The 26,198-nt window shown below is 47.8% G+C and overlaps 1 protein-coding gene across 1 annotated transcript in view; it reads right to left on the bottom strand.

Moving 5' to 3' along the window:
- Nucleotides 1-26,198, bottom strand: part of SYAP1 (synapse associated protein 1) — a 1,300,668-nt gene that overhangs the window by 1,027,967 nt on the left and 246,503 nt on the right. The gene's annotated exons all lie outside the window — the stretch shown is intronic.

Here is a 26,198-nt window from a genome sequence, read left to right as displayed (position 1 = left end):
TTGAGTGGGAGCGGCCGCGGCGTTACCTGAGGGCAAAGAGGCAACTGCCCGAGCAGCCTTGGCACCACGGGTACCCTGTCGTCCACCTCTGGTACCCCTGCGTTGGCCTCTTTGACTGCCAGCTCCTCTCGCTTTACTGAAGGACGAGTAATAGCGAAAGGAACCACCCCTCCACTGCTGTCCCCTAGGACGAAAAGGCAGATGTTGGCGAACTGCAGCGCCCAACGACTTTGCTGCAGCTTTCGAGGTCTACAACCTCTCAAGGCTCTCGTCAGCCTTGCTGCCAAAAAGGTGTTCACCGTCAAAGGGCATGTTGAGGAGCCGAGACTGCACATCAGGAGCAAACCCCGACTTCCGCAACCACGCAAACCTGCGTATCACGGTGCTCGCCGCCATGGACCTACTGACGCATTCAGCTAAGTCCAAACCCGACTGAACGGACTCACACATGGCATCCTTACCATCCTGGACCATAGCAAGGAAACCATCCCGTTCGTCCCCTTCGGGAATATGTTCAGCCACTAACGCAACACAGTTCCACAGAGTGTGTGTGAAACGAGACAAGGCACAAATGGAGTTGGCCGCCTGAAGCGCCATACCACCAGAAGAAAACACTTTCTTCGCCCAGCCATCAAAACGTTTGTCGTCCCTATCAGGAGGGATGGTAGGGTACGACGCCTGCTTTGCCGGGGCCGTGGCCGCCTGCACCACTAAACTCTCCTGAGTGGGGTGCCTGGTCAAGTAGCAGGGGTCGCTACTGGCTGGACGGTATTTTCGCGACAAGGATCTGCCTACCGCCGGGAGACTCTCCGGAGCAGTCCAAGCCGCCGCCACCCTTCTCTGTAAAGCCATATGGAACCGCAGTACCGGATCAGTTGGGGGACCAATATCAAGGATGTCCGTCAGATCATCCTGCACAAACTCCCCTGGGGGAGCAGACCATCCCAAGTACTCAGAAACCCTAGCCATAAGGCGCCGGTACGAGGAATCGGCATGAGAGCCAGGCTCAGGCCTACAAAACTCCACCTCCGGGGAGGTGTCCAGTCCACTGGCATCATGCAGTGACTGTCTCAAATCGTCAAACTGACTATGGCCCGAGACAATTTCATCTGGAACCTGACTAGGAACCAGGCCATCAGAATCCTCATCCGCCTCTGAAATATAGTCCAGGTGGCGAAAAGAAGGCACCCGAGAGTGCTTGCTCTTAACCAGAGCCTTCCTAGGGGGTTCTCCCGTGCCACGGGGTACCTCCCACACGAAAGGCGTCGATGGCGTCGAGCGAATCGGCGTCGAGAGAACCGGCATCGGCGCTGAGAGGATCGGCGTCGAGGAAATCGGCGTCTACGTCAGATGCAGCGCCTCCAGCATCGGCGGCGTCGACACAGCCCTCGAAGCCGGAGCCCCGAGCGTGTCCCTCGACGACCTGAGCATCGACGGCTTCGACGACTTCCTCGGAGCCGGAGCCTCGAGAAAGCCTGTCGACGCCCTCGACGCCTCAGACGTCGATGTCTTCCTCGAAGACCTCACAGGTGCACACGGTCTCGAACGCGTCGAGGACCGGGACCTGGAACGGGTACGTCGAGAACGAGTCTCCTTGTCCGAACGGGACCTCTCCCGTGACTCGTGCCGACCACTCTTGCGAGCGGTGTCTCTCGACCTCTCACGACCGACCCCACTCGGGGGCGCGGACGGCTTAGTACCCTGCGACTCAAGAATCGCCAGCATTTTCTTCCCGAAGGAAGCCCATTCCTACGGCGTCGCACGGCTGGTGGGGTAAGCGACGTGCCGGGCAGAGTCCTCCGAAGAGGACCTGGAAGACGACCGGTGTCGGCGCTTCCGAGAATGCCTCGAAGAGGCTGAGGAGTGGCGAGACCGACTCCTAGAAGGAGACCCACGAGACTTCCGACGATGACGCGGAGAGTCACCCCTCGAATCATCCGTCGAAAGCCCCGCAGACTTCGACTTCCTGGGCTTGGACACCCGACCTACCGACAACTTCTTCTTACGTTCGCGTAAGGCTTTGGACGTGAGCGACTGGCAGTCGATACAGTCATCCGTGTCGTGGGCCTCCCCGAGGCACCAGAGGCAGGCGTCGTGCGAGTCTGTCACCGACATCTTGGACCCACACTCCCCGTACTTCTTGAAACCCGGACGCGGGGTCGAAGACGAAGTAGAAGACATCTTCACACGAAGGATTTTCACAAAACAAACAGGTTCGAAGAACCGAAAAGAACAAAACTCTAAAGAGTCGAGGCGTGAACCGAGAATCACGAAGCAACACGTTCGCGGAAAAAACAGAACTGAGGCTACGGGCGTCGTGCGTCCTACTTATCACATCGGATGACGTCGGACGAGGTCCTCGACGACGGCGCATCGACGTCATCAACGCAGGACGCAGATGCCGAAAAAAGTTTCCGAAGCAGCACAGCTGTGGTGATTACATGTCATAGATATGGAATACGTCGGAGGACCCAAAAATAAAGGTGCTCGTTTAATTCGGAAGTGATCAAGAGCCTCGATAGTTAATGTGGTGACAATCTGGTCAAGATAATCAATTGGATATAGTTCTGGAGTATTAAAATTAATACAGCATTTGAATTTTGTAGATACTCGGTCAGCTAGCCTCTTTCAAAGTATTGGATTCCAACTTAGGGAGATATTATCCCTTTTACTCTCAATTGCACGTAAAAAATTATCTATATTCAATGAATTTATATCTATGAGAGTCGCGAGGTAGATGGGAGCATGGTCGCTAAACTTTAACAGAATCAATGCATGTTAACAATGAATCAAATAAAATAGAAAAAATTTAAAAAAATACAAATTAAAAAAAGAAAATCTATCATTGAGCTTGCATTCGCTCTTTTCCAAGTATGGTTAGGAGAATGTTCGTTAAATTTCATAAATGACATCCCCCAGTCCTTGAAGTAGGTGCTCAATTCAGCCCCTCTCTTAATACTGATCGTTCTAACTTTATTGGAGACATTGGGGCAAGCAACCATTCTAAGCATTGGGAATTGAAATCTCCACCCATTATAAAATCAAAGTTGGAATTGATCGTATAGGCCTGGTCAAAGCAAAGATCAATGTCATCAAATATCTCAGATATTTTGTATTTCAAAGGATTCCAGTACAGATTAGTCACTAGAATAGATTTCGCATCACTCTTCTTCATAGTCAGGAGTACAGCCAAAACATGAATGGATGAATACACAAATGTTAAATTGCAGTCTAAAACATTATTAATAGAAATGGCAAGACCTCCATAAGGACTACCTTCCTCACCTTTGATGGCAAAAGAACAATATGTGCAATATTCAGGAATGATTAGTGGTTCGGTTTTCATTGTTTCCTGAAGTAAAATAATGGATGGTAAATTATTCTTTTCGCGAGTAGATAGCCATATTGGAATATTACTAAATCCACATGAATTCCATGAGAATATAGTAAGTACTGACCTCACATTGCTTTATGATTTGGATAAATTGGGGTTTGCCGCAAATAGTGTTTTAGTAGTGGTGACATGCCATGTCACTGTTACAGGCAATCATCAAAAGTTGTGAAATACAGAATTTTTCATTCTTTGCACTGGTGATCATGTCATGCTTCATTACATTCGCTAAGGGTTCTGAAATCGGATTAGCATATAAAAATTCCTCTGCTGTCTTTTCGTCATTGAAAGTTAGTAATGAGAATCCCATTTCTGATAACTCCTTTCTATAAAACCATATAAGCTTCAGTACTTGTTCAGAGAACAAGTGACATGTCATTCGATAGTTATTTATTGGGGCAAGAGCAATCTTATCAATGTGACTAGAGGCAAAAATTCTCAGGGGAGGAATTGCATAAAGAAGGTCAAGTAGATATCTGCGATTAATTTGTGAGCTTCCTAGAACTTCTCTTTTACCTTCCAGGCCCATCATGTTTTCTTTCTTGCTATTTGAGTTAATCAGCTCAAGATGTTCACCAGCGCTTTTATTATATTCCTCGACATTTCTACTACCTTGAAGGTCATTTCCAGAGTTATTCACACCAGGAGTTAACACGTCTAAATTAAGGGCATTCTTCAAGTTAGCTAAAGTTTCATTGTAAGATCTATCTAGACGGTTTACACTTTACACTGATCAATTGTTGCACTACCAGTTTCAGTTTTTTTGCTGAATCGTTTTATGTTGGACAATTGTTGCAATTGCCGTTAACAGGGGATTTAAAAGTGGATTAACAATCTCCATCGGTAAAGTACCTGCCTTTAAATCATTTACCAAGGACTCCTGATCAAGGCACTTCAAAAGTAAACCGTTATGCTCTAAGCCGGAATCAGGTGCTTCTGTCCTAGGGACAACTGGACCTTTTACTACATTCAGTGAGTAAAAATGTGTGCTCTGCATTACCTGTCCAATAGCACTTTGAGCATGGGGACCAGGGCCGTTAGAATCCAGATGTATTAGGGGAATTAGCTTTTATCAGCTCATTGGATAGTTGAATACATTTCCTTCCCCCATTAAGAGCAATGGAATTATTATTATTGTTCCTCTCTGATTTCCCATCAGGTTTTATCAGTAGACTACAAGTTTCATAGTATAGTAATGGTAATCCCTTTATGGAATTGTCCAAAACCGATTGAGAAGGATTAATTGTATCAGTTATTGGTTTAGAAGGCAATAGAGACCTATTGGAAATACATTTCCTTCCTTCACTTTGAAAATAATTTGGAAGGTTTTTTTGTACCTTAGATACATCTCCTTCAAATTCAGTCACGGTAATGATGGCCTTACTAGATTCATAAGTGGCTGATAGATTAGAGCACTCTGGATGAATCTCGAGAGTAACTATATTTTCATTACTGCAAGGAATTGTTGTTAATGTGTTGTCATTTAAAACTGACGCCTTGACACGTTTTCTTCCAAGATGTACTTGACTTTCTTTTGAAATTTGCGCAACATCGATCGCATCCTCACAACCACTATCAGAGATCGCCAAAATCTCCATTTGATTTTTTAATTTTTTTCATTGGGTAATCTCTTTTTTTCTGCGTGTTTGATCACACGTTTTTGATTTTTGCGATAACGTTTAGATGTATAACCTACATAATCCATGTCGTGTTTCTTAGGTAGTGCGTCTTGGTTTTGTTGTTCTATGATGTTGGTTAAGACTGTTGGACTATCGGCAAGTGCCTCCTACTTTGGGATCGGTTCAATAGCAGTAGACAGGCATAAATTATTCCCGACTTCAGCTAGGGAGGAGTTAATTGTCCATCTCTAGTAACAGCATGTCTATCCCTTTAGATGGTAATGTTTCGAAACCAGGAGTGTTGGCAATGTGAGTCTCATTTGATTGTGTTCCTTGTCCATGGGCGATTCTAACTTTTGCCACTTCTACATTCTTTGCACCATACTGGGTCCCTTTGAGTGCAAGTATGAAACCTTCTTACCTATTTACTTTAGTCATGATATCAATCATGGTATGTGTAATATCCCGTAATTCCAAATGAGTGATATCATGGCCTTGATCAAGCAAGTCCAGAATCTGTATTATAACAGGAAAAGTAAAGGGTTCCTGATCTTTCGGAGTAGATGGTAAACAAGAATCCCTACCAGTATTCTGAGAGAAGGGGACACCTAACACTGGACTCTGTAAAGGTTCATTTTCAGATACTATGCAGGTCGAGGTTTTATATGGCATAGAAACAGGCAGGGGTGGACTAGGCGCGATAAAAAAAAGCCATTACCATAGTCAAGTTCACTTGGGTCCCGTATCTTGGGTATCAATGGAGTTAATAGACCAATAGATAATCTAATACGGGAATCAAGATCTGCCAGCACCTTAATGTCAAAATCACTGACTATAGGCAAGGGCTCTATGGCAGGTATGGTACAATTCTCATCCTGATCATCCTGAACATTCTGATCATTTGAATGGTTCTCACAAATATTTAGCCTTTTGTCGTTGGATTTGCCATCGTTGACAAGGTCATCAATGTTTGCTGATAAAGCTCCAGCGTCATTAATCGGGTTAAGCTATTATTTTACATGTTTATAGGAGTCGCCATGGTAGTACACTTTCCACTTCTAAGGCCGCTTGCCATGTTAACGAGGTGTAATACTGCACTGTATCAAGCTCCCAAAATAGTACAATCGTTAGCACCACAGAAAAAGAGGACAGTTGTCCGCTGTTTTTATGGCACTTGGAAAGGATGGTACCAAAAAAAAAGGCAATATAATGAAACACTGTAACACAGAAATAAACAGAGAAAAAGAAACCAGATAAATGCAACATTCTAGACAATGAAACACCAACTTGTCATCTCGACCAAGTGGTCACAAGGTATCGCGTACTACCTCAAGAATGGTGTCCCAAACAGCAACCTCTGAATAATGTGACTGCAAGACCATTATAGACACAATATTTGCGATATGCGTTAGGCTACCCGAACAGCCAAACAGCACTTGCAGACACTTCCGTGGTGCGTGCGCGGGTGCGCATCCCTGTTATGCTATGTAGGCTGTTGGGCGTAGGCGGTGGGCGGGGACAGAGAACGCACGTTAGTCTAGGAAAAAGAAAAAAGTTTTCAGCAGTGAATACAGAATGTCGCCACAGCGCGAGACACAAACAATGTCCCAGTGCTAGAGTCGAAGAAGGTAATTACTTGTTAGCGGCAGCTGGTGACACACTCGTTATGGCTTGAAAACACATTTAGGAAGGTTTTACTTCCTCTTCCTCTTGCCGACGCCGCTTCAGCAGAGCAGAAGAATGGCTTCAGAAGCAGAAACAGGATGATCGGCGAAATCAGCCCAGCCAAACAGCACTTGCAGGCACTGCCGGGGTGCGCTATGTTACTTTGTCCCTATGTGGGTCTTGTTCGCTGGCCCCACACAGTTCTGATGTTCAGGTGCTATTTTATCCCAGGTTACTTCCCTTCTGGCTGGTCTAGAGCCCCTTATAATGGGGCTTCGTACCTTAATTATTGTTCCTTATTCAATGTCTCTTGGTGTATGCTTCCCCCAACCTGCCGCCTTTGCTGCTCCACCGTGTATTTACTCTGGTCTCTCGTGCCGAGCTTCCCGTCTCCCCCGTGCCTTGCTTTCTCTGTGGCTTCCATCAGCAGTGTCGGCCAAGGGTTTATATATGGGCTGTTTGCTCAATTGCTGCTTTATAACGGTGCTCGGCTTCCCTGTCTTTGCACTGCTGTCTCCCCATTAGGGTCTCCCTACCGTGGTTCTGCGGTGTTATGCATCCGTCGGACCGGGCACCCGCTGCAGTTACTGCACTGCCCTTCACTAACCTTTCACCGCTGTGTCCCTGCAGCGGTCTACATTTGCTGGGCTGGGCGCCCATTGCAGTTCCTTCATTGCTCTTTCCCTGCTGCGCCTCTGCACCTCTTCTCCAACTGATACGCCCCCTCTCTTCCTGCACCTTCCCGAGCTTACTTGGAGTGTTCTGAAGCCCGTTGCAGATTACGAGGTGACTCCTCTAGTGTTGGGCTGTCACCAGTGAACCGTTTCACCTCTCCGCTTTCCTTCGGTTTCCCACTTTTCCACATGGGCTGGCCCACGTGGGCTGAACCGTCTACTTCTCTTCTCCGGGACCGCCGCTGCTCCGAGACAGGCCCATACCCTCTCTGCTTGCTGATGCGGATTTGCCCGGGGCTAATACGTTGTCGGCGGCGTCCCTCACTGCCCTTGTCTCCGCTGCTTTGCTGGAGGGCTGAAGCAACTTCTTCTCCGCTTACTTCCCCTCCTGGGTTCTCAGACTGGGCCAGTTATGCCACTTGCTCTGCGCAGCGGCTCCGCTTTTCGGGCTGCTACCGGAAATGCATGGTAGCCAGGCTCTGTGACGGTCTCCCTGCCGCTGCGCAGTCTGCCTTCTCTGTAGGTCCTGAGGGGGGGGGGGGGTCAGAAGAATGTGAAATCTACCTTCTTTTGAGCTGCTTATGTCACCTTATTCCTTCCGCCTGGACGGAGCACGGGAGTGTACACCCTAATAGATTGGCGGCCACCTTGGAATCCATATCAGAAGGTTTTACTGAATTATGCACTGCTTTACAGAAGAAAGACTGGTTTATGAGTAGTACCACAACTTATTTTGCTTTTGTAGATGTTTATTTTCTCCTGAAGAAGGTTGTTGACTTTAAATGTATGTTGCACCACAACGTTAGTATGTACGATTTGTCCAAGAATTTCATACATGGGTTATTTTCAAAAATGTGGATGTTTTCAACATATTTGGCAGAATACATCAATATTCATTTAATCTTCTTCACTGGCTATTTCCCAGCCATATCAGTTTGTACATCAGCATTGGTGAAGTTCAACCGGCTCCTCTAAACACCTATACTACCAATGCAGGACATTTCCAAGCCCCTTCACTTATCCAGGTTGCTGGACAAATCCGGAATTAGAACTGGGACATTGCTTCTATAGAGATGACTGGGACCTAGTAAAATACATGCCTATACAAAAGGTATTTCTTCATAATGCACCTTGCTCTTCATAATGCACCTTGTTGTTCAGAAAAACAGAGTTCTTTAATGACATTTGTCAATGACCTTTGTGCATTTTTAATAAGGAAAATCTCGTCATCTGCAAACAATGCAAATTTATGATGCGCACCTAGAGCTGGAATGCCTCTTGACCTGGGTGGTCTCAGATTTATTGGGCCATCAGCTGTATGGAAGGAGCAAAAACCAAAAGGAAACAGAGTGTAACCCTGTCAGGACACCCTAAACATTTTGATAAGAGAAAAATCAAAATGTTCATTTTACTTCTAGTTAGAGAGCCATAATTGTTGGCTTCCAAGCAAACGATAAATGTAGGTCCAAAACAAAAAAGTGAATGATGTTGACCAACTAAAGCCAATCTGCTTGGTCAAAACCCTTTTAAGCATAGGACAAGTTGAATTCTCACCATCTCTGCAATATCTACTGCATTAATAACTTAAAAAAGGGTGTTGTCTTGTGGCTGGCAAGAACCAATCCGGTCTGCTTGGGTCCATCAAGTTTGGAAGTGTTGGAGGTAGGGCAAGTAGGATGAACTTTCAAGTAGATGCATGCGTCATAGTTCAAAATAGCTTCTATGTATACGTAGAGAATAATTGGGGATCCTGATCATGTTTAAGAAGGCAAACTCGGGGGCGTGGCTTTGGCGCCATGGTGAACAGTCAGGTCCGGAGAGAGCTCCCGGCCGCGACCGCGTGTTTACCAGTAATGCCCCAGTAAACTAAGGTTTTCGCGAACGAAATCAGAACACTGCAGAGCCGTAAGGCTGCGGCTCCCCATGTCTTGTTTTCGCCGCGCTAAAACGGAGGGGGACCGAGTTTGAGCCGTAATCCCCCCTGCGTGAGAGGGGCAACCCAAGATGGCGGCCAGCAGAATGGAGTAACCCGCTCTCCTTACCAGCGCCCGAACCGAGCGGGAACAGTGGAAGCCCAACGCAGAGCCGATCCTAATCTGCCGTCCTGAAGCGGCAAGCGCCGGAGCCGTCCTGCACCCCCGATCCGGGACGCACCCGTGCTGGTGTAGCATCCGACCGCGAAGGGAGCGGGCCCCTCTCCCAGACAGAGGCCTGGGAATCCCCCCTGCCCCGGTGTGGGAGGGCTGAGGCGCTGAGACCGAAGGCCAGCAGTGGCAGCGGGGCGAATCCCTGCTACGCAGGGCGGCAGCGCGAGAGTGCTCCTCCCGCCCTCCTCGAACTCAAGGACTCTTTACCGCCCACAGCCTGGGGGAGCACCAGCAACGGCTGTGTCCGCAGCTCCGGCAATAGCAGTGTCCGCTTCTGAAACTAGCGGGCACTGCCTCTAGACAAGGCCCGCCAAGCCCTCCAGCTACCTGCGGCGGCACCAGGAAAAAAAGAAAAGCCTGCCTCCTCGAACTTAGACTTCCCTCCGACCGCTGCCCGAAGGAAAGCAGCAGTCCCATCAGATGGAGAACGGCAAGCACCCCTGTTCCCCCGACGGAGCTCAGAGAACCCCCCGCGCTCCCCCCCCACTCAGGCGCTAGGGGGCCGGCAGCAGCAGAGCGGTGGGCCTCGCCATGGAGGAGTGTGGCGTGGGCCCCCCCCCCCTTCCCCGGCTCCACCAGCTCACCAGCCCCTGCAGCTACAGAGTCCGCGGGTGGCTCGGGACCTCCGGCAGCCCGGCTGGTGCTGGGGGCGTGAGAGTCCACCCTGCAACAGGCCGCCACCAGCGACACCCAAAGCTCTGGGAAGAAGGTAGGATGGCATCTGCTGCAACACAGAAGAGCCCGCTGGCCCCGCAGCTCGCCTCCCCCGCTCCGGCTCCCAGGTGAGTGGCAAGGTGGCCACCCAGACACGAACTCCTCCGGGAGGGTAACTTAAATACAAACTGGAAGGGGAGACCGGGTCCCTCCTCCAACACTGAGTCCCGATACCCCGGGGGTCTTTCCCCCAGAGGCACTGCTCAGCCTCCGGAGAGGCGACTCTCCTGCGGGCAGCCCACGGCCCTGCTGCCCTCCACCACCACCAACACCACCATCGCCACCGCCGGAACCCCAAGACACTGGGAGAACATAGCAGTTGACCACTTGGCCCACGCCACAGCAAATACCCCACACGGATCTGCCCGGTCGGGGAATCAGGGTCAAAAGGAGGCCCCAGGCGTTCCATAACAACCCATCCCGGGTGGGGGGTGGACAAGTTCCCGCTCAAGGCGCAATGTCCCGACACCCGAAATCATCCAAACAAACCGACATTGCGACCCTGCTATCCAACAACATGGGAGAAAAAACTAAGAAAGGGAGCGTAACGACACCTCGGGTCCCCCACCGGACTCCAACACTGAACTGCCAACACAAGCAGTGACAAAAGCTGACCTCCAAGAGCTCCTTTCTGCCATAACCAAGGAGTACCAAAAAGGGACAGCAGAGCTAAAGGGCAACATCTCCTCCCTGGACAAGAGTGTGGGGGAAGTCGAGACTAGAACAGAAGAAATTGAAACCACCCTGTTCGAGCAAAATTTCGAGATTGGGGAAGGGGCTGATAGACTCTCCGTGCTGGAGGCCAGGTGTGAAGCCCTCTAGAACAAACAAGAAGAAGCTGAAAACAGGTCCAGGCGCAACAATATCCACCTGAGGGGAATTCCGAGCTCTGTCCCCGACGAAGAACTCGACACCTATGTCAATGCCCTGTTTCGCTTCATTCTAACGCTCCCAGATGGAGCTCCCCTGGAACTGGATAGGGTTCAGAGGGTTAGAGCCAGACAAAACGCAAATGTTATGCCGGATGTTCTAGCAAGAATTCACTTCTACAAAGTCAAGGAAGAAATTATGCAAGAAGCTAGAAGCTCAGCCCGAATTAGCTTCCGAGACGCCGAAATATCCCTGTATCAGGATCTAGCTGCGACCACCCTTGCAAAAAGAAAAGCCCTCAAGCCACTCGCCGAATGGTTGCGTGAGAGGAAAACAGCCTATCGCTGGGGCTTCCCCACTTCTCTAATCTTCAATTGGGAGGGCAGGTCCTGGACAATCCCTTCCCCCAGAGACGCCGAGCGATTCATGAATCCGGGGAGCAAGGAGGGGTCCCTCCCTGAAGCAGCGGAGGCCCCGGGGAGATCCCGTGGAGACTCCACCAGAGCCTGGACCAAGATGTCGGGGCGCCGCAGACCCCGAGGCCCTCCGGGCAAGCCAAAACAGGACAACAACCGTTGAGTGGGTGGCTCTGACCATTTGGGCCCCCTGAGCAGGGGGGCCCCCCTTGCTCCTTCCCAGCCTGATCACTCACCGACCGTGAGGGGGGACCGAAGAGTCTCAAGCGTTCTCTATCAAACGGACTCTCTAACCTCAACCTGAATGTTTACTAGCCAACAGAAGAGGCAATGTTTACCTCCGAGCAGAGTTACCACACCGGTCCGGCCGTATGCCCCATTGGTCGAAGGCTGGTCCGGAAACCTTGTTGTTTGGGGGTAGGGAAGAGAGTGGACTGGGGGGGGTTGAGAAGGAGAGGAGAACCTCACAATGAGGGAAGAACGGAGGAAATCAGCACCGGAAGACAAGGAACAAGAAATCTTCAAGGAAGACTACGAACCGACCTACTTAGAACTCAAAGGATGGGTTCACTAGACAAAACCCTAAACATCACAACCTGGAATGTGCAGGGGCTTAATGCACCAAGAAAGCGGAAGTCAGTGGAGCACAAACTTGACCAATTAACCGCGGACATTGTCTTCATCCAGGAAACTCATCTGATCGCGGAAGACGAAAAGCGACTACGGTTCCGACGCTACCCGAAATGCTACTTTGCTCCTGCCACACAGAAAAAGAGGAGTCGCTATATTGCTAGGTCAAGACCTCCCACTAACGCAGATCACCACCAAAAGAGATCCAGAGGGCAGATTCCTACTCCTGAAGGACCTCCTAGTCGAACTACCGATCACTCTGGTGGCAATCTACGCACCAAACAAAGAGCAAGACCAATTCCTCCATAGTCTCCTCCCAACTATCACGGCCTTCTCTGTAGGCACTTGCTAATCGGTGGGGACTTCAACATCCCCCCCAGATCCGAAGGTGGATAAGTCGTTCCCAGCCTCGAGGGAAGACTTTGGCAAATCCCTGGCCCTGGCTGAATTCCTGCGGGAAACCGAGACGATCGACATATGGAGACTACGCAACCAGGGAGAAAGGGACTACGCTTTCTTTTCGCATGTGTATAGAGGCTACTCGCGTATTGACCTCTTGTTAGCCGCTAACAACTGGGCCCCCTGCGTGTATAACATCCAAATGGGACCTATTGCAATCTCGGATCACGCGCCAGTCACGGTGACGCTGCTTCTTCATTGAGCCCCGGAACCTAGCCAGAGGCAATCGAAGCTGCAAGACTACATCCTTACCGACATAGTGGCCAGCTCTGACCTCACGGAGGCGATTCAGAATTACTTCACTGAGAACACAACCCCAGACTCCTCAATGGCAACAGTATGGGACGCCATGAAACCAGTGATCCAAGGGGTGGCGATGGACTCAACAGCTAAACTCAAGCGGCAAAACCTGCTGAAGCAACAAAAGCTTGAGGAAAGACTCACAGAACTAGAAAATAAGCTGAAACACTGCTACACGAAAACGCACCATGAACTAAAAAGACCTAAAAGAGAATTGGAGATCCACCTAGCAAACCGGCCCGCCCGAGCATTAACCTATACTAAACAGTACTACTACATTAACAGTAACAAAGCGAACCGGCTCCTAGCACACAAACTGAAAAAGCTCCAAACCAGGAACCACATCCAAGCCTTGCAGGACAAAAACGCTCCTTACGCCATCGGGACCTCGAAAAACTTGAGATAATGGTGCAGCACCACAAGGAAATCATGGCATGACCCCCGACGTTAACCCCAGCCATCACTCAATTTTTGCCCCCGATCCCAAAGACAAAGCCACCTCCGCCACTATCTGACCTGGAGACTCTGATATCCCAATCTCAGCGGAGGAAGTCAGCAAAACAATCCAGCACTCTTCAGGGACCTGAAAAACAACATCAAGCGATGGAAAAAAAAAGAAATCTCCTGGTTCGGCCGGATTACGGCGATAAAAATGAATCTAACTCCACGGCTGCTATATTACGCTCAAGCTCTGCGGTGACGATCCGGGAGAAAGCCTTAAGAAAGCTGCAAGGAGAGATCTTGAATCTGGTCTGGGAGGGAAAGAAGTCTTGTATCCCGAAACGCATCATGCTCCAAAACACCACCCTGGGTGGCCTAGGGGTCCCAGATGTTGCGAGGTACTGTCTCGCAGCCCAGCTAGCCCCGGCCTTCGCCTGGAAGCTCCACGCCAACCGCCTTCGGTGGTTCCAACTGGAAGAAGATTGGAGCAAGACCCCACTTGAATCTCTGCCTCACTCCAAAGAGCCCAAAAAGGCCCCAAGACCCAGGCCCTCTACCAGCAACAAGAAACACGGTCGCCAGCTGGAAGGTGGCGGCTCACCGGTGGAACTGTAGAGGCGCAATGGGTCCACTTACGCAAATCTGGGACAACCCCGTTTTTTCCCCCCCGGAGTCTCACCAAACCAGTTCATGGAGTGGAGGGCCCGGGGGTTAGAAACCTTATCAGATTTTTTCGAGAATGGCATCCCCTTAAACTTTGAGGAGTGTAAAGCAAAATTCAAGATCCCGGAAACTTAAAGGTTTCGCTATACGCAACTGAGACATTGGCTGTCAAATCCACAGGTCAGAAAACAGGGTAGCAGAGAGCTAACAGCATTAGAACTTACCCTCTCAGCAAACCCTCCGAGAAGGACAATCTCTGCACTGTATAGAATTCTGGACAGAACAGACCCCGCTAAAAAAGAACCATACATGCTGAAATGGGAAGAAGACATCGGAAGACCGATTGAACATGAGGAATGGCACCACATCTGGTCCCGCGCCCAGAAAAGCTCAAAATGCGTAACGAACAAAGAAAGTGGGTTTAAAGTTTGCTACAGATGGTATATAACCCCTGCAATCCTAAACAAGTGTAACACAGCTATCCCCGCTCAATGCTGGAGGGGGTGCTCGGACCGAGGAACCCTGTTCCACCTCTTCCGGTCTTGCCGGAAAGCCACCCTATTCTGGAAGAATATTTTGGAACAAATTAAAGGAATCACTGGACTCGCCATCCCCTGGGACCCAGGAATTGCGCTGCTAGGGGCGACAGGAGACGGCCAATCCCCCCTAACAGGTTGTCTGGCGGACCTATGCTCCCATCTTCTTACAGCCGCCAAAATCACCATCGCCAGACTCTGGAAAAATCTGGAGGGTCCATCCACGCAGATGTGATGGTCCAAATGCTGGGAAATTGTTGCAGCCGAGAAAGTCACAGCCATCAGACTAGGCAATAAACCCAAATTCGATCGCATGTGTGTCCCCTTTTTGGACTATCTGCAGCAATTCCCCAGAGTGGCGAAACAGCCCCCATCCCTACGCTGTATGGAAACTCAAGGCTGAAAAGAACTAAGCAGAAACCAGGCCGGAAACGCGACTGGGCTCCTCTACACTCCTGTGCTGCCATGAACCACCAGTTCAGGCTCCTCAACCTTGAAGGGCCAGTGTCGAGGAACTCATCCTAAACCCAGCCATAGAGATGCACTGACCCTTGAAACTATTCCTTTGTTGAAAACAGACAGTCTTCTACCCCTAACGTGTGAACAGCTCCTTGTCCCCCATTCCCATTCCCCCCTCTTCAGTTATGATTTAACAGTTTTATTTTTGAAGAGAACGCATATTTCGCTAAGTCTTAGTTATATAAAGGGCCGTTGTCTTCCAATAAATGTTTTAACAAGTTTGGAAAGTATGTAACAATCAAAGAATCTGTATGACTTGTTATGCCAAAATAATAAAAAAACAATGTTGGAAAAAAAATAAAAAAAAGAGGGCAGACTCATCCAAACTCAATTACTCTGTGCGAGTCTTGGAAAGTATAAAATAGTGCATGGGGGGGGGGGAATAAAATATGAAGAAATGTCTTTATTAAAAAAATGTCAACAGGCCATTAGGCCCTACGGTATTATTGTTTGGTAAACATTTAGTGAGTGGATGGATCCCCTTATTACCCAGTCGGTGTGCATTCTCAACCCGTAAAAAAGATTGATATAACTTGATGATCGGCTGTTTGAGATGTGAAGAGGGAATAGAAACAATGCTCAAAAAGATAATTTCTCTTGCTCACCCAGGCAAAGTGAGCCCCTTTAATCTTTGTGGGTTATAATTACATTCCGAGCGCACAGCCCATGAATTTATACGCTAATAATTTGTTGGCCATGGTAGACAGTCTGTCTTGTTTTGAGGAGATAATGAGCTTTGTTATCTATAACAAGTGCTGTCAATGTTATCCCGGCAACTTTTTAATTGTTTATAGGCACTATTAAATCCCAATGTTTTAGGTCTCTCTTCAAGATCTTGCACCTTTAGTACGAAGGGCCCAATTTTTCACTTGTTTTCTGTGAGCCGAGGCTACACTTATGATTTCCCTCAAATTATTGATTTTAACAACGCGGCTCAGGATAGTTTGCCATCATTGATTCCTGCAAAATAGTAATTGGTGTGCTCAGATAAGGTATGAACCGTCCACTAAACTGACCAATGACAACGCTAAAAAGATTGTGGAGTGGTCAGAGACCGTGCTACGAGGCAGCTGTAGTCGATCAAGCATTGGGACATTAAAAAACAGTAAAGCCTTGAAAGGCTTGTGATTTTAGCCATAACAAATGTAGTGCCTCAGAGTTAGTTTGCTCCAGATGCATGCAGCTACCATTACCACAGCTAAAAAAGCATCATGAAAGACTGCTGATATTTCAGTTGGAATGTAGTCGTTCTGGTTTGACCTACATAGTGATTGACAGATGACCACATTAAAGTCGCCACGGATTCCCCCACCTAGAGTGACGCCAGTGATAAACAATTATGGTTAGCAATCTGGCTATAAATACCAGGATGTAAATCTTGCTCCAGGTTCTAGGCACACACCCAACATCTGGACTAGTGCATTGCAAAAATTGAAGTCTTTGCTGTCACAGCCTAGAGAGTAGTATAGCTAGCCTTCTTTTCTTCTCATTAGCAGAAGCAACAAAAAAAAATAATTGGAGGGAAAATATTTATAACGCAATCTCTATGTCTACTCTAAAAAAGTGAGTTTCTCACAGAAAAAATGTTGAGTATTGCTATTAATTTAAATGGGGAATTATTCTTTAAGGAGGAGATCATTCAGGAGAACATTTTAATTCACCTACAATCTTTAAAAATTAACGATCAGGACTACCTTCATTGCAAATGTAGTGGCTTGTGTCACAAAAACATCACAACAACACAAGCTAGGATGCGTATCCCATCAATCCCGGGATGAACGGTAACCCTTGCCCAATTCATCAAGACAGAAATTTTGGACTACCAAACGGCACCAAAAAGCCCCCGATCAGGGCCATCTCCATGGATGTGGCATCCTCCATCCATTCAATGTGGCCAGTGCAGCGATTACTCTGATACAAAAAGTTAAAATAAATGAGCAAAGGAAAAAAGTTAGCTAAAAGGCAGGAGAGCCAAGCACCCACCGGAAACCCTGAAACACACACTAGGTTGACTTTTCTAACAGTGTTATGAATGCCCTCAAAGCCACAAGTTCTGGTCAATTAGTAATAAATACATCCTCAACGCCATACGATTGGGTCACATGGGAACTAGAATTATTTTTAAAAATCAATACTACATTTTTGTAACCAAAAACCCAAAAGAAAACTCTTGCTCATATTCAGAGAATCTCAGAACCCCACCTCGGGGGACATCCTCCCAGCAACACTGTATCAGGAGTTAGTGTCTCCAATTGCAAGCAAACATGCTTGTATAACTTCAATAAAATCAAAGCATAAAAGAAAGAAAGAACCTGATAAAAAAAAAAGACAAACCACAGAATATTCACATATATTATTGACCTATGTCTGTCTCTGACACATGATGCACTGTCAGTGAGGATGTGAGGGAGGCTGGGGGAATTGGGAGTGTAGGCCAGTGGTGGGGAGAAAGGGATGACAACGTGGTTATCGGACGCTTCCCCGTCCCTTTTATGTGTCTAGAAGTTATTGTAAGATACTCATGCACAGCCAGCTTCAGGTTAATTCTGATCCAGGTTTATTCTTGCAAACATAAAGAGGCCCCAGCAACTGTCTGATGGCTGAGAGCAGCCACACACACCAACATATCAGTGAAAACATGTTGTTAAAGGGACGTTATGGTTCAGTTGTCGTAATAAAAACCTATCAAATTCAGTGCAAAAACTTTGTTAAAGGGGCGTTATAGTTACTTTGGACTAATAATCTATCCATATTATGGTTACAGGTAAAACCAACAAAAAAAAAACAGAAATTCACCAGTTATGGCAAGCTAAGCAACCATAACTCGCACCACCACCGTGCACTGCTAAAACGAACACCCAGGGCATCAAAGATGACATCACAAATGTCATTGAGGACATCACTGATGACATCACATGTGCATTTACTTTTCATGAAAAGTCTGCACAAGGGATTCTTATTATAATGTTGGCAGAAAACTGTCAGAGTATATTGGGAGAAATATCATGAACTACATAGTTCATTAAGCAATGCATTACTATAAACACCATTGTACTACAGAATTCTTTCCAGTATAAGAACATACTCATGTAGAAACATAGGCATTGTCTGCAGCATATACCATAGAGTTACAATATTCATAATGTTGCCATGTTGGATAGTAAAATGATAAATATTTTGTTTTTAGAGTTTTGCGTACTGTGGAACATGTAATAAGTAGGTAATGAAGACCCACTAATTGTACTACTAAAGACATAAAATAAAGAGCACATCACATAGAAATATAAGCACATATAGGGAAAGTAAAGTAAGCAAGAAAGTAGCAGTATTACCAGAAAGTGTTCAGAAAGTAACAGATTATCTTCATGCAAAGAAATGATTGCTGTGTTTCAAGCCTGCTCTCTTCCCCTTTGTATATGCATCATATGATGTTACTGGACCGTTCGAAAAGTAGTGTAAGAACATATGAAAAGGATAAGGTCTACAAATATAGTACCTTTTGAATGTTTTGTTCCCGACTGTCAGAGAAGAAAACCACCTGGCCTACATATGTCAGTAAAGAAAAAACGAGGGAGCCAGACATGTGATGTCATCAATGACATTTGTGATGTCATGGGTGTTAGTCTTAGCAGTGCACGGTGGTGGTGCGAGTTATGGTTGCTTAGCTTACCATAACTGGTGAATTTCTGGTTTTATTTGTAACCATAATATGGAAAGAATGTTATTAGTCCAAAGAAACTATAACGCCCCTTTAACAAAGTTTTTTCACCGACGTTCATAGGTTTTTACCAGGATACCATTAAATTGGATATATGTACCATACAACATATGAACCCTCCGTCCCCATGCTGATAGTCCTTGAGTCCCCGGACTAAGCGTCTTTACGCGGACATCAGGGAGCATCCAAACAGCTCCGGTCAGGGGTTCTCTTACATTGTTGTACCATCCAGCAAAGACACTGAACATATACAAACAGCACCACATACATAAATTACAATGAAAAATACAGTAGGTCTACAAACTCTGCACTTCTGAAACGAACATAATAAATAAATAGGGTATGCACCATAATGGAATGCACCAAAAAGAGAAATAATGTACGCTTCCAACAATATTACGTCAGTGCTGCTTTACATCGAAACGAAGGAGGAGCTGTTAACGTAAGAACTGCAAACTACTGAGAGCAGAACTGCACTACTACGTGGTAAGCACACTACATTTTTCCTATAATTGCATAGTTTATTCAGTGTACAATAATAGATTCTTCTTTTTTTCCTCAGAAATGGCAAGCACTATAGAATGACTGGAAGAGAATTTCCCTCATGACGAAATGAGTGAAGATAGTAACCCCATTGGTAAACAACATTCTGAAAAGTATCACATATACATGACAGATATATTATTTTCTTTAACAGTACATACTGGAAATGAAGAAAATGCAACAGAAGCAGCACCTCGTCCACAACGACATATGCGCAAAGAAAGTGAAACAGACTCTGTAAATGAAAAACTAGACAGCCTGCACGCAAAAATGGAGGAATTGTTCAACAATTTTGCCAGCTTGAAAGATTTTGTACAAGGGCATATTTTGGATATACCACTGCCCCATCTGCACCTGTACCCCTTCCCTTTCCCCTTTCCCAGCCAAACATCCCCACAAATTCCCTGTAAAGAAAGACGTTACGATGAGACCTCAATACCTACTTCCCCTCACGCCCAACCTATAGAAAACTCCAATTCTCCTGTATATGTCTCCATTTCTGCTACACCTTGCCTTTCCTAATTATGTCATATATATATATATTAGGATATATATTAGGATATATGATACATTACTCAACGTAATCGTATTTCTGATGCTTGTATCTGCTTAGATTCACATGCTGTGCATAGGCCGACATCTAGTGGAAGCTGCAGAGTATTACAGTTTGTTTTTCGAAACTCGAAAATGGGCGTCGACACAGGGCGTGCCAGTAATACTATCCCTAGTGTGACGCCTAGACAGAAAGGTAAGACTACAAGCAATCATGCGCCTTCTCTCAGAGGGGAGGAAGGGTGGGTTGCATGTGAATCTAAGCAGATACAAGCATCAGAAATACGATTACGATGAGTAATGTATCCCTTCTGAAGCTTGTGGAATCTGCTTACATCACATGCTGTGCATAGATCAGCGAGCCGTACCTGAAGAAGGAGGTGGGATGTGAGAAGGCTCATGAGCAAATAAGTGTCTTAGAACCGCTTGTCCCACTTGTGTATCTGCCTTGGAATGGGTGTCAATGCAGTAATGCGGAGTAAAAGTGTGAATAGAGCTCCAAGTAGCTGCTTTGCAAATGGTGTCAAGGGGTACATTTGCAATGAAAGCCAGAGTGGCCCTCTAGTAGAGTGGGCTTTTGGCGTGAAAGGCAGAGTTCTTTCAAAGAGTGAGTAACACAGCTGGATACATTTAATAATCCACTTCGAGATGGCACCTTTAGAGACGCAATCCCCCTCTCTGCCTGTAGCTACGGAGACAAACAGTTGATCTGTTTTCCTAAGCGGTCTGGTCTTATTTACATAGTAGAGGACCGCCCTACGCACATCTAGGGTGTGTAGTTTCACCTCAGCCGAGCTTTGCGGGTCCTGGAAGAAAGCCAGAAGCTCGATGGACTGGTTTACATGGAATTTTGATATAAATTTAGGTGAGAACCTAGGGTGTGCGCGTAAAACCAGTTTGCCTTTATGGACAGTAAAGAAGGGATCCTGCACTGACAGATCCTGAATTTCACTGACCCTTCTTATAGAAGTAATAGCTACTAAGAAGGCCGTTTTATAAGTCAGGTGTTTGAGACTGCTTTTATGCATGGGTTCGAAAGGGGGGCCCATGAGCTTGGCTAGCACCACATTAAGGTCCCACCCTGGTGGTGGGTTTGAAATAGGAGGGTGAAGTCTCTTTACTCCTTCCATGAAGGCTTTAACTACTGGTACTTTCCACCACGAAACCTTGCTATGGGAAGTGGTGTAAGCCGACAGGGCTGCCAGGTGTACTTTCAGTGAGTTAAAAACCAATCCTGCATCCAGCAGGTGGAGCATGTATGTAACAATAGTGGAAGGAGTGCAGTCAACCAGGTTGATTGATCTACTCTGGCACCAGATAACAAACCTCTTCCACTTGTCAAAGTAACAGAGCCTTGTGTTTGGTTTCCGAGATTCCTTTAGGATGTCCATACACCTCTTTGGCAAATTGAGATGACCAAACTCTATGACCTCAGGAGCCATGCTGCCAGGTTCATTGAGTTGGGTTGTTGGTGCACTGTTTGACCTTGGTGCTGGGACAGTAGGTTGTACCAGGCTGGAAGTGTGATGGGCTCGCACACCGCCATCCTGCGTAGGTGTGGGAACCACGGTTGTCTTGCCCACATGGGAGCAACTAGGACGAGCGACATCACTCTCTGTTCATCTTGTTCAGCACTTTCCTGATGAGAGGAGTTGGTGGAAAAGCGTACGCAAACATCCCTGACCAGTTCATCAACAGGGCGTTCCCCTGGGAGTCTGGTTGGGGGAACCTGGATGCAAATCCTGGGCATTGTCTGTTTTCGCTTGTGGCGAATAAGTCTATAGTGGGGAAACCCCACTGAGAGAAGATATCTTCTACGACCTCTCTGTGTAGAACCCATTCGTGTTCCTCTGGGAGGGAGTCTCTGCTCAGAGCATCCGCTAGGGAATTGAGCTCCCCTGGAACATGTTGTGATGACAGGAAGATCTTCCATCTGAGTGCCCATATCCAGATTGTCTGGGAAAGCTTGGACAGATTTTGCTTTGTACCAGTGTTGGTGAAACGACCACTAGATCTTCCCACTGACCCCTTGCCTGAGACCACTGTTTCGCCAACCATTCCTGCATGGGACGCATGCGCAGGCGCGCGTGGGGGACCAGGTAAATACATGACGCCATCATTCCCAGTAGACGCATTGCATTGCACACTGTTATTTGTTGACCGGACTGATAATGCGGAATTTGCAGTAGTATATTCCGAATTCTTTCTTCTGAAGGAAAGGTCAACCCCTCTTGGGTATCTAGGATTGCTCCTAGGAATTGTTTTGAGGTACTTGGCACCAGGCTTGACTTTTTCTCGTTGATTGAGAAGCCTAACTCGTGGAGGAGGTCGATAGTCCTTTGAATGTTTGTACTGCAAATTCCTGGGGTTTCCCCCGTTATGAGCCAGTCGTCCAGATAAGGGTACACTGGGATTGCCTCCCTGCATAGGTGTTAAGCCACCACCGCCAGTACCTTGGTGAATACCCTTGGTGCTGAAGCTATCCCGAAGGGCAGTACCTTGAATTGGTAGTGTCGACTGTCCACCTTGAAGCGCAAATACTTTCTGTGCGCTGGGAACATGGAAATATGAAAATAAGCATCTTTCATATCCAAGGTTGCCATGTAATCCCCCTTTTTAAGAAGGGGGATTACCTCTTGTAGCGTGGTCATACAAAATTTTTGGGGCTTGACATACTTGTTGGCAGGCCGTAAATCCAATACTGGGCGCATTGTCAAATCTTTCTTTGGCACAAGGAAGTAAGTTGAATAAATACCCTTGTTTACCTGGTGTCCCGGGACGAGTTCTATCGCGTCCTTTTCTAGCAGAATGGCGATCTCCTCGAGGAGAATCTTCTGATGTTCTAAAGAGTGTACTCTTTGTCGTGGAGGATGGTTCCGGGGACGCTGCAGTAGTTCTATACAATATCCTGTGGATACTGTTGACAGCACCCATCTGTCTGATGTGATCCCTTCCCAAATCTGGGTGAAGTTGGAAATGCGTCCCCCTACTGGGGTTGCGTGAGAAGGGACCCTGAACTGAGCGTCACTGCTTTGGTGGAGGCGTGCCGCCTCCCTTGTTGGGGCTGTCTCTGCCTTTACCACGACCTCTCCTATTACCCCTGCCGTAACCCTGGGTAGACTGTTGGTTGTTGTTCCACTGTGTACCCTGCCCCTGGGAATAGGTAGATCCTCTCTGGGAATTTTGGCCACGTGGGCGACGAAAATTACTATTCCCTCTCTGGTTAGGGGGTTTATTGGTTAACTGGCCAAGGGTCTTGAGTGTTTCGTATTCGTCCTTGGCATTCTTCAGTGCGTCTTCGACTGCCTTACCAAACAGATCGGTTTCCACCGGTTTGTCCAATAATTATGCCTGGGTTTCTGCCTTAAAACCAGACTGCCGTAACCACGCATGTCTTTTGATAACAGTGCCTTCCGCTATCAATCTGCCTGCGTTGTTCGCGGCGTCGAAGGTTGCTTTCAAAATGCAACCAGACACGGCTCTACCCTCTGCGGAAATCCGAGCTAACTGGCCCTTTAAAGGTTCAGGAGCAGAGGCTATGAGTGCTGCGACTTCTTCCCACTGATGGCAGTTGTAGTTGGCCGACAGGGTGGTGGAGTTTGCAATCCTTGCTTGATAGGTGGACGTTGAGGCTACTTTTCTGCCGAAACCGTATAGGTTTTTGCTCTCCTTGTCGGGAGGAGCTTCGGACGATGACAAGGGTGTTCCAGCCCTCTTAGGAGTGTTGGTGACAACTAGGGAGTCTGGCTTCAGATGTCCTCTTATATAGAGAGGGTCAGACTGGGCCGCCCTGAAAAGTTTTTCAACCCTGGGATTGACTGCTCTGGTGAGGTTCGGGTTCACCAGGGACGGATCTATTCTCCGCTGAATGTACTTAAGGATAGGGATGGTCTGGGCAACATGCCTCCTTTCTCCCACTAACTCTTCTGCGAAGTCCCTTTCCTCCTGGACACCGTGGGTGTCAATGTGGAAATGTTCTGCTGCGCGTGCGAGAACCTCATTTAGGAGGGGTTGGTCATCGACCGGGGAGTCGGTAACCGGGGCTTCGTTCTCTACTGGGGAATCTACTCTGTATGTTTCTGGGTCCTCCTCCTCTTCTTCCTGGTCATCATCCCCATAGTAGCCCGTCCCGGTTTGCTCTTCTACCATACCAAATTCTTGGTCCTCACCAAAGGAAGCCTCTCCTTGATACAGTGAGTATGGTCTTGCGTATGGTAGTACCTCGAAGGGTTCTGACCTCATCGGAGTTTCAAACCGGGGCTTTTTACTCAGGGGGATAGGATCAGTAGAGCCTGAGGGTGTCGCCCCTTGTGGATCATACGAGAGGAAATGTTCTGGATTTTTATCATAAAAATCAGCCAAAGAAGACATTCTTGACATGACCCTATCTATGTCTTCACTGGACCATTTATTGGAACTGGAAATGACTCTCTGCAAGTCTATGGGATTGATCTCGAGTAGCTTTGCTGGTTTTAGACATATCAGATGACCTGGTTTTGTCTGTCTGTTTAGGGGGAGTGGTGTGTTTCACAGGTGTGGAAGAGTGAAAAGGTTGTTTCTTCTGCTGTTTTCCCCCCTCCCCGTGCGTGGAAAAATGTTTTCCCTGACCTTTAGTGGCTCCGGAGTTCTTCAACGCCTGGCTTCAAGGATCAGGGGTGGTGTCCCTGTCCTTCGAGCGTGGGGCCTCGCTGGCTTTAACTCTGGGCTCCGACTCCTGGAGCGCGGCCTGGGGGTGGAAGTCGTCTTCGTCTTCCGACGATCGAACTTCTGTTAGCCTAGGGAGCAAGGCACTCTTGGCAAGAGTGGATGATTGCCTGGAGTCATGCGGCGATCTTGATCGAGAGCGCCCAGAGGACAACGAATCGGACCGTTCTGTTTGTGCCTCTTTCCGAGAACTCGACGTCGTCGAGTCTCGGTTGGACTTAGTGTGTTTAGTGTGTGTAGTATGTGAAGCGCTTGTGTCGCCGGGGGTCTTGCCCATAGCCGCCCTGCCAGACAACCTTCCGAGGTCGGGGACCTGCGCTCGGCTGTCTTTCGACGCCGTAATGCCCTCGCCGTCCGAAAGTACGGCGTCGCTGCCGTCGCTGAAGGCGCTCTCCGCTGCCATGGCCGCCTGCCTGGCGTGGTGGGCCCAATGCGTCGAACGGTCCTTAAGTGTCTTAGGTTTAAACCTACTACACGCTCTGCAGTTGGCTTCGGGGTGGTCCCTCGGCAAGCAGAGATTGCACGTGGCGTATCTGTCGACCCAAGGGTATTTGCGATTGCACTTGGGGCAGAATTGAAAAGGGGTACCCTCCATACGCACCTTGAGGCAGCGGGCAGTTAAGTGTAGGAAATGTATAAGGTGTACCTATATACCAAGAGTGTAGAGTATGTACCACCCCCCACTCTCCCTACTTGCAGGGCCGAGGCCAGAGGCCTTCCAAGGCCCGGGCCGAGGCCAGCGGCCTTCCAAGGCCCAAATCCGTCGTGCAGCAGCCGACGGTCGATTTCTTCTCCAGCCGGCGTTGAGTGTCGAAGTTCGACGTTGGGGTGGGGAAGGATGTCAATAGATAATTATTTTAAATTTTTTGCAAAAGTATGGCTCAGGCCAGGAGACTCCGCAAAATGCTTCCGACCAGTATGGCGAAAAAAAACAATCTGAGGATCCTAGACGCGTGAGGGATCTTACCTTTCGACGGTCACTGTATCATGCATGTACTGCAACGTGGTACTCAGCGGGGTGGAGCAACTTCGAAGTGCTTTCGAGGCTTCAGTCCGAGAGCATGAGAAGGACTGCCTCCTACCTAAGTGAGGCCCTCCCAACATCTTCCTCTCTCCACTTGCCCTATCTTATCCCTGTGGTTGGTGCCCCTTCCCTACCCTCCTCTACCCTCCCTTCCATTTCTTTCCTTGTGTGTAGTGTGTAAAAAAAAAAAAAAAAATACTAAACAAAAATAGAAAAAAGGCTCTTTTTAGAGCCACCTTTCACAGTTGAAAAATAGAATTGTCAATGAAATGATGTAGGCTGCCACGCAGGTGTCCGCGGACATCTAAAATAACGCAAGGAGTGGCTCCGTGGAAAACATTGCACTCATTTCTGGGAGAAAGTGCTGCCCCTGAAAGAACAAGTTACTTACGAACTGTAACGTTCTTTAGATTGAATGTTCCTCCCACGTATTCCTCATCTTAGATATATCCTTACCTTCAGCTTTGCTGCTTTGGAAAAAAAAGTCTCTCTCCACCAGAGGGCGCTCCACTTGAGGGTGCAGCGTCAATGTCCCTCGGCGGCATCAGTCGAGCGCCAACGTCATCCGCTGTATAATGCCTCGAGCGCGCCCTTTGTCCTCAACACTGTTTTT

Source organism: Ambystoma mexicanum, chromosome 7p (genome assembly GCF_040938575.1).
Source record: "Ambystoma mexicanum isolate Mex_15411 chromosome 7p, UKY_AmexF1_1, whole genome shotgun sequence".
Classification (NCBI taxonomy): Eukaryota; Metazoa; Chordata; class Amphibia; order Caudata; family Ambystomatidae; genus Ambystoma; species Ambystoma mexicanum.
This window is presented reverse-complemented; position numbering and strand designations above follow the sequence as displayed.